A 14762-nucleotide genomic window follows, 5' to 3' on the forward strand; every position below is an offset into this window, starting at 1 on the left:
GACAGAAAGAAGTGTGCTGGCCTTTCCTTAGGTTGGTTCCTGCTTTGCTGGGGAGGAAAGCTGAGGCTGGCCTGGTTCCAGCTGCTGGAGGAAGACGTCTCTTCCTTAGACCCAGAATGTCGCTCCTCTGCAAGCCCAGCCCATGTGACTTGCCAGACCCTTGCCCCACTTCCATCCTTTCCCTTGCTCCCCTTCTTTGCTTTAACCCCTGTCCTACTGTTTCCAGGGCCTGTTTCCACACTCTTGCACCCTGCTTCTTTAGGGAGTGTCCAGGCATATTTCAGAGGACAATGTGTAGCCCATCTCGCCCTCCATCTGCAAATGCAAATCCCTCTCTGTGCGTCATAGAGATTTTCTCTCTCTGAGGACAGCATCTCTGACTGCGTGTGCCATGGCAGAATTGCCACTGCTTCATGTGTGGGCACTTTTCTCTGTGGTCCTTTGTCCACATCTATGGCCAGCATCTCCTCCCGTCTTCCTGCCTCTTCAGACTTCCAAATGCTGCGTTTATCATCTCACATAAGCAGACACATGCTATCAGAAGCAGTTTTCTAATTGTACCCAGGGATAAGTATTTTTATATAGTTTGCTTTCATATATTTCACTGAGTATGTGAATTTGTTAGCACCTCCTCTCCTCATTCTGGGAGGAACTCAGTGACTGGCTGGAAAGTTCTGCAGGTTCCAGGGGCTGCAGTTTTCCCTCTTGGCTCCAAGTCCCTGCATCTCCAGAACCACTGAGGTCATCTGTGCCCCATGTTTCATGGCGGTTCTTCCCCTTCTGCTCCCACCACCTGAAATCTGGGCCTTTTCTTTGATCTTGCCCCAGAATCACTCACACAAGACACATGTACGTGTATCATAAGACTTTACTGAAAGACTCTGCATAAGCAGTGGAGTTGTTTTATGTCACAGCGGAACCCAAACAACTTAAAATTACACAAATGTAATCCTCGTTTCTTACACCCACCTTTGGGAATTCCTCCCTTGCCTCCTTTCTCCCCAGACTTGAGCCCTGCTAAACTGATTGCCACACCCTTTCCCCTCATCCCTTACTCCCTGAGGCAGAAGTAGCCTCGTCCAGTTTAGATTAGAAAACAGCAACAACAAAACCAGCTCTTCTTCCTGTTACACTTTAGTGTGAATAAAAAACAGAGAGAAATGAAGAAAACAGAAGTCCTCACCATGATGTGAAAACAGAGCCCCTTCCCTTTCACACATTTCACCACTTCAGCCGCCAGCGGCACACACAGGCACACGCGAAGCCAGCCCCGCCTCAGACACGCAGAGCCCTGCCGAGTCCCCAGAGACTCTCCATCTCTCTCTGTTCCCTCATTTCATTTCTTCCTCTTGGATCCCAAAAGCTGTCAAAGAAAAACACTACTCCTGCTCTCACTTCATGTAAGTCCATGGTTAGGAACTATACTGAATAGCGAGACAGGAAAGAGACAGGCCTGGAGAGAACAGAGAGATAGATAGCAGGAATCCTAGGAACTGGAAGGTTCATTTAGGAACAAGGAAGGCGACTCCTGTGATGGAAAGCCACATTGCAGATCCCAGGACATTTCTGCACTAGGCACACAGTGGGCATCCTCAAAACTCTCATTACAAAGGGTGCAGCACAGGGACAGATTCTATACCTAGACACCCCCATCTCGTAGTTGGGCCCCTGCCCGGAGCTTCTCAAGCTCTTCACTGCCCTCGTCTATGGGTCACAGGTGGTACTTGGCACCTGGGACCTTTCTCCAGGGGGAGAAGCGATCATGCCAGAGGCTGCAGAGGCCGTAGATGGCGGCCAGCAAGGCAGCCCCTGAGGCCAGGTGCCAGCAGAAGAAGATGGTGAGGAAGGTGAGGTCTGTGGGGTTTTCCCCTCTCCAGGGCTGCCCCGAGGGCGGCGTGTACATCAGGATGCTTAGCTGCATCAGACAGCTGCTGAGCACCAGCCCCATCCAAGTCTCGAGCACCCAGAGCTGGGGCTGGCCGGGGACCCAGATCTCGATGGCGAGCGCCAGGCCGACCGGGAAGGCAGGCACTGTGAACAGCGCGTGCACGCGGGTCTCCAGGGCGCCCTTGTGCTCGGCGTGGGTCACCACCAGCAGCACCAGCGCATGGAAGGCCAGAGCCTCGGCCGCCTGCTCCAGCTTCACACGCCTGGCTCGCGATGTCCACCACGCCACTGAGGAGGAAGGACCGGTGCGTGGTGAAGTGCCGCCACTCGTCCTTGAACGTGACGGTCACCGAGGGGCCTCCCAGTCCACCATCATCAGCCGCTTTGTTCCTGGCGGGTAGAAGAACTCGGGGAAGGTGAGAATCAGGGAGAAAACCACCTTCCCCACTCCTTCCACAGGGACCAGCTGCCACCACCTGTGCCCTCGCTTCTCCCTTGGGGGCAGAGGGGCTTTGAGGAACCTCTGTCCCCGTAACAGGGCCAAGGACACCAGCACCGAGTAGTAGAGTGAGAAGAAGAAGAAGAAGATCCCTGCTACCAGGTGTCCCCCGAGGGTTCCCATGGTCTCAGTGTGTATGTCAGGGCCACCAGGGCGACAGCGGGAGATGAGCAGCAACCTCGCCGGCACCCCTCACAAGCAAGAGTGGCTACTTTTGAACAGCGGGGAGATCTGCCCGATCCAGCCCCACCCATGCTTCCCACACAGGGAAAGGTGTCCAGAGCATCTGAGTCACTCCTGGGTGGGACCTCTTTCGGAGGCGTGATGGTGGGCGTGCGTGCGTTGCGCCACACTCTGTTCCGTACTTAGATGCTAGGCCTGGGATTTCAACCTCTTGCCCCTCACTGTAGGCACTGGTTTGCCCTTTTTCTCACAGTCTCTGCCCCACTCCTCCACAAGGAGAGGGGAGGGAAAGAGTTAGGTGCTCCAGGAAAGAGACTTCTCTTCCACGGACGGTCTCTTGGTGCCAGGCACGTTACATAATTTTTTTCTCATTTAACTCCATCAACATTGGGAGACTGGGATTGACATATATACACTACTGTGTATAAAATAGACAACTAATGAGAACCTACTGTATAGCACAGGGAACTCTACTCTGTGCTCTGTGGTGACCTAAATGGGAAGGAAATCCAAAAAAGAGGGGATATATGTATACATATAGCTGATTCACTTCACTGTACAGCAGAAACTCACACAACATTGTAAAGCAACTATACTCCAATAAAAATTAATTTAAAAAATCCCTCAACAACTCTATAAGGAAGTTATTGCTAAACAAATTTTACAGGTGACATGAAGGCTCCGGGTGGGGGCGGGGGAAGGGACATGCATGAGGTCCCTTCTAGCAGCCAGCACAGCAGAGGCTGGATGGGGATCGGGTCTATTCATTTATCTGCACAGTGACTGAATTTCAGCTCCAACGCTTGCAACTCACATGACTGCGAGCAAGTTAACTTTGTCTTCTTGAGACTCGGTTTCCTGATCTGTAGAATGGGAATAATAATTACTTCCTAGGTTTGTTGTGAGGATTAAATATAGACATACCTTATTTTATTGCACTTTTCTTTATCAGGCTTTGTGGATATTGTGTTTTTTTTAAAAAACTAAAGATCTGGGGCTTCCCTGGTGGCGCAGTGGTTGAGAGTCCGCCTGCCGATGCAGGGGACGCGGGTTCGTGCCCCAGTCCGGGAAGATCCCACATGCCGCGGAGCGGCTGGGCCCCTGAGCTCTGGCCGCTGAGCCTGCGCATCCGGAGCCTGTGCTCCGCAACGGGAGCGGCCACAACAGTGAGAGGCCCGCGTACCGCAAAAAAAAAAAAAAAAAAAAAAAAAAAAAAAAAAAAAAACCTAAAGATATGTGGCAACCCCATCAAGCTAGTCTGTTGGTGCCATTTTTCCAACAGCATTCGTTCCCTTCGTGCCTCTGTGTCACATTTTGGTAATTTTCACAATATTTCAAACTTTTTGTTATTATTATATCTGTGATCACTGATCTTTGGTGTTGCTATTGTAATTGTTTTGGTGTTTTTTAGTAATAAAGTATTTTTAAATTAGGGTATGTATGTTGTTTTTTTAGACATAATGGTATTGCACACTTAATAGACTACGGTATAGTGCAAGCATTACTATTTTTGTTTTTCGGCCATGCCGTGCAGCACGTAGGATCTTATTTCCCTGACGAACGAACCCGTGCCCCCTGCAGTGGGAGTGCAGAGTCTTAACCACTGTACCACCACGGAAGTCCCAAGCATAACTTTTATATACACCAGGAAACCAAAAAATTTCCATGACTCATTTTATTGCGATATTCACTTTACTGTGGTAGTCTGGAACCAAACCTGCAATACCTCTGGGGTATCCCTGTACAATAATGTATGTAGAGTGTCTTATACATAATAAATACTCAAAAAATGACAGTGATTATTAGTAATTTTGCTATTGTTATTACTAATATTCCTTGCTAAATTCCTATGATTCTGAAGTTGTTCAAGTATTTCTATGAATGATACCAAAGCAGGAATCATAAAGAAAAAAGTGAAAAGCTTAATTATATGTAAATTTTTAAAGTTTTTATTAATAGAAATTAAACATTAGATTAATAATTTATTTATATGTTGAAGTTACTGTTAAAAAACCAATTTCAAGAGAAAAACAAACTGTAAAATTTTACTCTATATGTAACAAAGTGTTAGTCTACTTACAATATAAAGAGCTCTTACAAATCAAGAAGTTACAGATGAACACCTCAGTAGGAAAATGGGCAAAGGCCATAAACTGGCTACTCGTCTAAGAAAAACTATAAATGTTTAACAAACCTATGAAATTCAAGATAATGAATCTCGCTGGTAAGCAAATGAATAATAATAAAATCAACATGATACATGTTATGGACTGAAAATTTGTCTCCCCGCAAGATTCATATATTGATGCTCTAACCCCCAATGTGATGGTTTTTGGAGGTGGGGCCTTTGGGAGATGATTAGGTTTAGATAAAATCATAAGCGTGGGACCCTTATGATGAGATTAATGCCCTTATAGACAGAGGAGGAGAGACAAAGCTCTCTCAGAAGAGTGTGAATTCTGTTGTTGTTGGGTAGAGTGTTCATATATGTTTGATCTAGTTGGTTTATCATGTTGTTCAAGTCCTCTGTTTCCTTACCTATCTTCTTTCTGCTGTTTCTCTCCATGGGCACGCACTGAGGAAAGGACATGTGAGCACACAGCGAGAAGGTGCCTGTCTGCGAGTCAGGAAGAAGACACTCATCGGAACCCAACCATCTGGACTTCCTTGGCAGTCCAGTGGTTAAGACTCTGCGCTTCCACTGCAGGGGGCACGGGTTCTATCCCCGGTCAGGGAAATAAGATCCTGCATGCCATGCAGTGCGTCCAAAATAAAACAAACAAAAACCCAACCATCTTGGCACGCTGGTCTCAGATTTCCAGCCTATAAAACGTGAGAAAAGAATATTTGTTGTTTAAGCCACCCAGGCTACAGTATTCATTAGAGCAGACTGAGCTAAGACAGAATTTTGGTACTGTGAGGTGGGATGCTGCTGTAACAAATACCTAAAAATGTGGAAGCAGCTTTGCAACAGGATAATGGGTAGAGGCTGGGAGAGTTTGGAGGTGCATGCTAGAAAAGATCAAGATTGCCATGAACAGGCAGTTAAAGGTGATTGAGTTGGGGGCCTACAAGGAAAAGAGGAGAGCTATAGAGAAATGTCCATCTTCTTAGAGAAAGCATAAATAGTCATGAACAGAATGCTGGTAGAAATATGGGCTATAAAGCCTGTTCAGGTGAAGTCTCAGATGGGAATAAGGAACATGTTATAAGACAATGGAGAAAAAGTGATAAATTTTATAAAAATGGCAAAGAACTCGGCACAATTATGTTCATGTTTTAGTGTTTTGTGGAAGGTAGAACTTGTGAGAAATGAAAATGCATGTTTAACTGAGGCAATTTCTAAGCAAAGTGTTGAAGGAGAGGCTTGGTGCCTCCTGATTGCTTATAGTAAAATGTGAAAAGAGAGGAATGCATTGAAGAAGCAATTGTTAAGCAGAAAATATCCTGAGGGCTTCCCTGGTGGCGCAGTGATTAAGAATGTGCCTGCCGACACAGGGGACACGGGTTTGAGCCCTGGTCCAGGAGGATCCCACATGCCGCGGAGCAACTAATCCCATGCACCACAACTACCAAGCCCGCACTCTAGAGCCTGAGAGCCACAACTACTGAGCCCACATGCCACAACTACTGAAGCCCGCTGCGCCTAGAGCCCGTGCTCGACAACAAAGAGAGACCACTGCAATGAGAGGCCTGCGCATCGCAGCAAAGAATGGTCCCCACTGGCTGCACCTAGAGAGGGCCTGCGCACAGCAATGAAGACCCAACGCAGCCAAAAATAAATAAAATAAATTTAAAAGAAAAAGAGATCCTGAACTTACGGTTTTGAAAATTCTCACCCTGTCCATATTGCAAAAAATGAGAAAGTTTTTCTGAAGAGAACAGTAAGGTGGGGCCCAACAACACTTTGATAAGGGGATTAGTATGGGAATAGACTACAGACCTAATTAGCCACTCCATCAGCAACACTGCCAGTTTCAACCCAAAGGAATGGAGCTCAGACCAAATGAGGGAAGGCTATTGGACTTGTTAGATCCTATAGACAGGACTGGACCATAAGGTTATTTGGCTGTGAACATGTGCTATTCTTCAAGACAAGGGAAAAATGACCCTGAAGGCAATTCAGAGATCATCAGGGCTGCTTCCTTGGTTTCAAAAGGTAGGAGGGGTGGGCACCACCTCAGTTTCAACAGGTCAGATAGTGGTCTTCTGGAGCCTTGGGGGTGGGGCCACCTGGAGGCAGGGGGTGGTAACCTGCCATGCAGAGCAATAGGGATGGCATTGCCAATCCACTGGGTCCTGAAGGCAGGACCATTGCTCCAAAGGACCAGAGGGCTGAGCATAGAACCAAAGAGAATTATTCTCCAGCCGTAAGATGTAACGATATTTGCCTTGCTAGGTTTTGTACTTCCTTGGGACCATAACACCTTCCTTCCACTTTCTCCCTTTTGGAATGGAAATGTTTAGCCTATGCCTATTCCAGGACTGTATTTGGAAGCAGGTAACTTTTCTGGTTTCACAGGTTCACAGCTGGAAAGGAGTTTTGCCTCAGTATGAATCATACCTTGAATCTCACCCATACCTGATTTAGATAAGACTTTAGGCTCTTGATTTAAGAGTTGATGCTAGAATGAGTTGAGACTTTTGGGACTGTTGGGATGGGATGGATATTTTTGTATATCTTTATGAATTTTAGGGAGGCCAGGTGCAGAATATTATGGATTGAATGTTTGTGTCCCCTTAAAATTCATATGTTGAAGCACTAATCCCCCAATGTGATGGTAGTTTGTTGGAGGTGAGGTCTCTTGGAGGCAATTAGGTTTAGATGAGGTCATGTGTGTGGGGCCCTCCTGGTGGGATTAATGTCCTTACAAGAAGAGAAAGAGAGATGAGAACTCTCTGTCTGCCATGTGAGGACACAGCAGAGAAGGTGGTCATCTGCAAGCCAGCAAGTGTGTCTTCACCAGAAACTGAATTGGCTAGCACCTTGGTTTTGGCCTTCTCAGCCTTCAGAACTGGAGAAATAAATATCTGCTGTTTAAACCACTGAGTCTGTGGTAATGGTGGCCCAAGCAGACTAATAACATTGATCCATTGGTCATTTAAAAGTGTGCTAATTTCAAGATTGGTTCAAGATGGCGGAGTAGAAGGACGTGCCCTCACTCCCTCTTGCGAGAGCACCAGAATCACAAGTAACTGCTGAACAATCATCAGCAGGAAGACACTGGAACTCAACAAAAAGGAAACCCCACATTGGAAGACAAAGGAGAAGCCGTAGTGAGATGATAGGAGGGGTGCAATCACAGTAAAATCGAATCCCATAACCATTGGGTGGGTGACTCACAAACTGGAGAGCAATTATACCACAGAAGTCCACCCACTGGAGTGAAGGTTCTGAGCCCCACGTCAGGCTTCCCAACCTGGGCATCTGGCAATGGGAGGAGGAATTCCCAGAGAATCAGACTTTGAAACCTAACAGGATTTGATTGTGGGACTTTGACAGGACTGGGGGAAACAGAGACTCCACTCTTGGAGGGCACACACAAAGTAGTGTGCACATCAGGACCCAGGGGGAAGGAGCAGTGACCTCATTGGAGATTGAACTAGATGTACCTGCTAGTGCTAGAGGGTCTCCTGCAAAGGTGGGGGGTGGCTGTGGCTCACCGCGGGGGCAAGGACACTGGCAGCAGAAGTTCTGGGAAGTACTCCTGGTTGTGAGCCCTCCTGGAGTCCACCATTAGCCCCACCAAAGAGCCTGTAGGCTACAGTGCTGGGTCGCTTCAGGCCAAACAACCAACAGGGAGGGAACTCAGCCTCACCCCTCAGCAGGCAAGCAGATTAAAGTTTTACTGAACTCCGCCCACCAGAGCAACACTCAGTTCTACCCACCACCAGTCCCACCCATCAGGAAGTTTACACAAGCCTCTTAGATAGCCTCATCCACCAGAGGGCAGACAGCAAGAAGGACTACAATCCTGCAGCTTGTGGAATGAAAACCACATTCACAGAAAAATAGACAAAATGAAAAGGCAGAGGACTATGTACCAGATGAAGGAACAAGATAAAACCCCAGAAAAACAACTAAATGAAGTGCAGATAGACAAACTTCCAGAAAAAGAATTCAGAATAATGATAGTGAAGATGGTCCAGGACCTTGGAAAAAGAATGGAGGCAAAGATCAAGAAGATGCAAGAGGGCTTCCCTGGTTGCGCAGTGGTTGGGAGTCTGCCTGCCGATGCAGGGGACATGGGTTCGTGCACTGGTCCGGGAAGATCCCACATGCCGTGGAGTGGCTAGGCCCGTAAGCCATGGCTGCTGAGCCTGCACATCTGGAGCCTGTGCTCCGCAATGGGACAGGCCACAACGGGAGAGTCCTGCGTACTGCAAAAAAAAAAAAAAAGATGATGCAAGAAATGTTTAAGAAAGACCTACAAGAATTAAAGAACAAACACACAGAGATGAACAATACAATAACTGAAATGCAAAATACACTAGAAGGAATCAATAACAGAATAATGAGGCAGAAGAATGGATAAGTGACCTGGAAGACAGAATGGTGGAATTCACTGCTGCAGATCAGAATAAAGAAAAAAGAATGAAAAGAAATGAAGGCAGATTAAGAGACCTCTGGGACAACATTAAACACAACAACATTTGAATTATAAGGGTCCCAGCGGGAGAAAAGAGAGAAAGGACCCAAGAAAATATTTGAAAACATTATAGTCGAAAACTTCCCTTACATGGGGAAGGAAACAGCCACCCAAGTCCAGGAAGTGCAGAGAGTCCCATACAGGATAAATCCAAGGAGGAAACACCGAGACACATACTAATCAAATTTGCCGAAATTAAAGACAAAGAAAAATTATCAAAAGCAGCAAGGGAAAAATGACAAATAACATACAAGGGAACTCCCATAAGGTTAACAGCTGATTTCTCAGCAGAAACTCTACAAGCCAGAAGGGAGTGGCATGACATATTTAAAGTGATGAAAGGGAAGAACCTACAAACAAGATTACTCTACCCAACAAGGATGTCATTCAGGTTTGATGGAGAAATCAAAAGCTTTACAGACAAGCAAAAGCTAAGAGAATTCAGCACCACCAAACCAGCTCTACAACAATTGTTAAAGGAACTTCTCTAAGAGGGAAACACAAGAGAAGAAAAGGACCTACAAAAACAAACCCAAAACAATTAAGAAAATGATAATAGGAACATACATATCGATAATTACCTTAAATATGAATGGATTAAATGCTCCAACCAAAAGACACAGGCTTGCTGAATGGATACAAAAACAACACCCATCTATATGCTGTCTACAAGAGACCCACTTCAGACCTAGGGACACATACAGACTGAAAGTGAGGGGATGGAAAAAGATATTCCATACAAATGGAAATCAAAAGAAAGCTGGAATAGCAATACTCATATCATTAAGACTTTAAAATAAAGAATATTACAAGAGACAAGGAAGAACACTACATAATGATCGAGGGATCAATCCAAAAAGACGATATAACAATTATAAATATATATGCACCCAACATAGGAACAGCTCAATACATAAGGCAACTGCTAACAGCTATAAAAGAGGAAATTGACAGTAACATAATAATAGTGGGGGACTTTAACAGGTCACTTACACCAACGGACAGATCATCAAGACAGAAAATTAAAAAGGAAACACAAGCTTTAAATGACACAACAGACCAGATAGATTTAATTGATATTTATAGGACATTCCATCTGAAAACAGCAGATTACACTTTCTTCTCAAGTGCACATGGAACATACTCCAGGATAGATCACATCTTGGGTCACAAATCAAGCCTCGGTAAATTTAAGAAAACTGAAATCATATCAAGCATCTTTTCCAACCACAACGTTATGAGATTAGAAATCAATTACAGGGGGAAAAAATGTAAAAAACCAAACACATGGAGGCTAAAAAATACATTACTAAATAACCAAGCAATCACTGAAGAAATCAAAGAGGAAATCAAAAAATACTTGTAGACAAATGACAATGAAAACACAAAGATCCAAAACCTATGGGAGGCAGCAAAAGCAGTCTAAGAAGGAAGTTTATAGCAAGAAAATCCTACCTCAAGGGAAAAGAAATATCTCAAACAATCTAACCTTACACCTAAGGAACTAGAGAAATAAGAACAAACAAAACCCAAAGTTAGTAGAAGGAAAGAAATCATAAAGATCAGTGCAGAAATAAATGAAATAGAAACAAGGAAACTGATAGCAAAGATCAGTAAAACTAAAAGCTGGTTCTTTGAGAAGATAAACAAAATTGATAAACCTTTAGCCAGACTCATCAAGAAAAAGAGGGAGAGGACTCAATTCAATAAAATTAGAAATGAAGAGGGAGAAGTTGCAACACACACTGCAGAAATACAAAGCATCCTAAGAGACTACTACAAGCAACTCTATGCCAATAAAATGGACAACCTGGAAGAAATGGACAAATTCTTAGAAAGGTATATACTTCCAAGACTGAACCAGGAAGAAATAGAAAATATGAACAGACCAATCACAAGTAATGAAATTGAAACTGTGATTAAAAATCTTCCAACAAACAAAAGTCCAGGACCAGATGGATTCACAGGTGAATTCTATCAAACATTTAGAGAAGAGCTAACACCCATCCTTCTCAAACTCTTCCAAAAAATGGCAGAGGAAGGAACACTCCCAAACTCATTCCATGAGGCCACCATCACCCTGATACCAAAACCAGACAAAGATACTACAAAAAAATTAAATTACAGACCAATATCACTGATGAATATAGATGCAAAAATCCTCAATAAAATACTAGCAAACAGAATTCAACAACACATTAAACAGATCATACACCATGATCAATTGGGACTTATCACAGGGATGCAAGGATTTTTCAATATATGCAAATCAGTCAATGTGTTACACCATATTAAAATATTGAAGAAGAAAAACCATATGATCATCTCAAGAGATGCAGAAAAAGCTTTGACCAAAATTCAACACCAGTTTATGATAAAAACTCTCCAGAAAGTGGGCATATAAGGAACCTACCTCAACAAAATAAAGGCCATATATGACAACCCCAGAGCAAACATCATTCTCAATGGTGGAAAGCTGAAAGCATATCTTCTAAGATCAAGAACAAGACAAGGATAGCCACTCTTACCACTATTTTTCAACATAGTCTTGGAAGTCCTAGCCATCGCAATCAGAGAAGAAAAAGAAATAAAAGGAATACAAATTGGAAAGAAGAAGTAAAACTGTCACTGTTTGCCGATGACATAATACTATACATAGATAATCCTATAGATGCCACCAGAAAACTGCTAGAGCTAATCAATGAATTTGGTAAAGTTGCAGGATACAAAATTAATGCGCAGAAATCTCTTGCATTCCTGTATGCTAACAACAAAAGATCAGAAAGAGAAATTAAGGAAACAATTTCATTCACCATTGCAACAAAAGAATAAAATACCTAGGAATAAATCTACCTAAGGTGGTAAAAGACCTGTACTCAGAAAACTATAAGACACTGGTGAATGAAATCAAAGATGACACAAACAGATGGAGAGATATACCATGTTCTTGGATTGGAAGAATCAATATTGTGAAAATGACTCTACTACCCAAAGCAAGCTACAGATTCAATGCAATCCCTATCAAATTATCGATGGCATTTTTTACAGAACTAGAACAAAAAATCTTGAAATTGGTATGGAGCCATAGAAGACCCTGAATAGCCAAAGCAGTCTTGAGGGGAAAAAACGGAGCTGGAGGCCTGACTTCAGACTATACTACAAAGCTACAGTAATCAAGGCAATATTGTACTGGCACAAAAATGGAAATATAGATCAATGGAACAGGATAGAAAGCCCAGAGATAAACCCACGCACCCACGGTCAATTAATCTATGACAAAGGAGGGAAGAATATACAATGGAGAAAATACAGTCTCTTCAGTAAGTGGTGCTGGGAAAACTGGACAGCTACATGTAAAAGAATGAAATTTGAACACTAACACCGTACTAACACCCTAACACCGTACACAAAAATAAACTCAAAATGGATTAGAGACCGAAATGTAAGACTGGACACTATAAAACTCTTAGAGGAAAACATAGGAAGCACACTCTTTGATATAAATCACAGCAAGATCTTTTTTGACCCACTTCCTAGAGTAATGGAAATAAAAACAAAAATAAAGAAATGGAACCTAATGACACTTAAAAGCTTTTGCACAGCAACGGAAACTATAAACAAGACGAAAAGACAACCCTCAGAATGGGAGAAAATATTTGCAAACAAATCAATGGACAAATGGTTAATCTCCATAATACATAAACAGCTCATGCAGTTCAATATTAAAAAAGCAAAAAATCCAATCAAAAAATGGGCAGAAGACCTAAGTAGACATTTCTCCAAAGAAGACATACAGATGGCCAAGAGGCACATGAAAAGCTGCTCAACATCACTAATTATTAGAGAAATGCAAATCAAAACTACACTGAGGTATCACCTCACACCAGTTAGAATGGGCATCATCAGAAAATCTACAAACCACAAATGCTGGAGAGGGTGTGCAGAAAAGGGAACCCTCTTGCACTGTTGGTGGGAGTGTAAATTGATACAGCCAGTATGGAGAACAGTATGGAGGTTCTTTGAAAAACTAAAAATAGAACTACCATATGACCCAGCAATTGCACTAGTGGGCATATACCCAGAGAAAACCAAAATTCAAAAAGACACATGCACCCCAATGTTCATTGCAGCACTATTTACAATAGCCAGGTCATGGAAGCAACCTAAATGCCCATCAACAGACAAATGGGTAAAGAAGATGTGGTACGTATATACAATGTAATATTACTCAGCCATGAAAAGGAACGAAACTGGGTCATTTTTAGAGACGTGATGGACCTAGAGAATGTCACACAGAGAGAAGTAAGTCAGAAAGAGAAAAACAAATATCGTATATTAATGCATATCTATGGAATCTAAGAAAATGGTACAGATGAACTGGTTTGCAAGGCAGAAATAGAGACATAGATGTAGAGAACGAATGTTTGGACATCAAGGGGGGAAAGTGGAGGCAGCGTGTGATGGTGGGATGAATTGGGAGATTGGGATTGACATATATACACTAATATGTATAAAATAGACAACTATTAAGAACCTCCTGTATATAAAAAAATAAAAGAGTGTGCTAATTTCCACAAATTTGTGTATTTTCCAGTTTTCCTTCTGTAGTTGATTTCTAACTTCATCTCTTTGTGGTTGGAGAAGATACTTCGTATGAAATCTATCTTTTTTTTGTGGTACGTGGGCCTCTCACTGTTGTGGCTTCTCCTGTTGTGGAGCACAGGCTCCGGACGCGCAGGCTCAGTGGCCATGGCTCACGGGCCTAGCCGCTCCGCGGCATGTGGGATCTTCCCGGACCGGGGCACGAACCCGTGTCCCCTGCATCGGTAGGCGGACTCCCAACTACTGCGCTACCAGGGAAGCCCCATGATATCTATCTTTTTAAATGTTTTCAGACTTGAATTTTGACCTAACATATGGTCTATCCTGAAGAATGCTCCATGTGCACTTGAGAAGAATGTGTATTCTGTTGTTGTTGGGTAGAGTGTCCATATATGTTTGTTTTTAGGTGGAGATCCGTGTAAGGGAAGACCTTCCAACTGGCACAGGTTGCAGCACAAGCAGCTTTATTATTGCCTAGCAGATCCAGAGGTAGTAAATTTCCTGGAGGCTGTGTCAAGTCCAGATAGGAGAATCACAGTGAAGGTGCCATAATGCTGGAGCAAAACCATGACTGTGTTGGCAAATGACCATCCATCCTCATTTTGAGAAACTGTTCTTAGCTTGCTGTTGGACTCTTGTGGAGAGTGAACACTTTCCATATTGGACATCAGGTAACCATGTGATCTGGGTGCTTTCTCAGTCTAAAGTCAGGCATGCATAACAATGCTCCATCATCAAACAGATATGGTACAATGAGGCCAAGTTTGAGCATGACCTGAAAGCACAAATAAATGGCATGAAAGTGTTGCTCACATTCCCAGCATGCTTTCTCTGCCCTCTTCTCCCTCAGCCAACACGTAGGGCCACGTGTAGAGCTCTCTATGACTACTTGATGAGGGGGAAACATTCAAGCTTGGTTCCGGATGGCTCTACCAGGGATG

At 43.6% G+C, this 14762-nt stretch overlaps 1 pseudogene; it reads right to left on the reverse strand.

Annotated features, from left to right (window-relative positions):
- Positions 1-862: 862 nt before the first annotated feature.
- On the reverse strand, positions 863-2554 carry LOC137224454 (transmembrane epididymal protein 1A-like; annotated as a pseudogene).
- Positions 2555-14762: the final 12208 nt, after the last annotated feature.

The sequence above is a fragment of the Pseudorca crassidens genome, chromosome 5 (assembly GCF_039906515.1).
Source record: "Pseudorca crassidens isolate mPseCra1 chromosome 5, mPseCra1.hap1, whole genome shotgun sequence".
Taxonomy (NCBI): Eukaryota; Metazoa; Chordata; class Mammalia; order Artiodactyla; family Delphinidae; genus Pseudorca; species Pseudorca crassidens.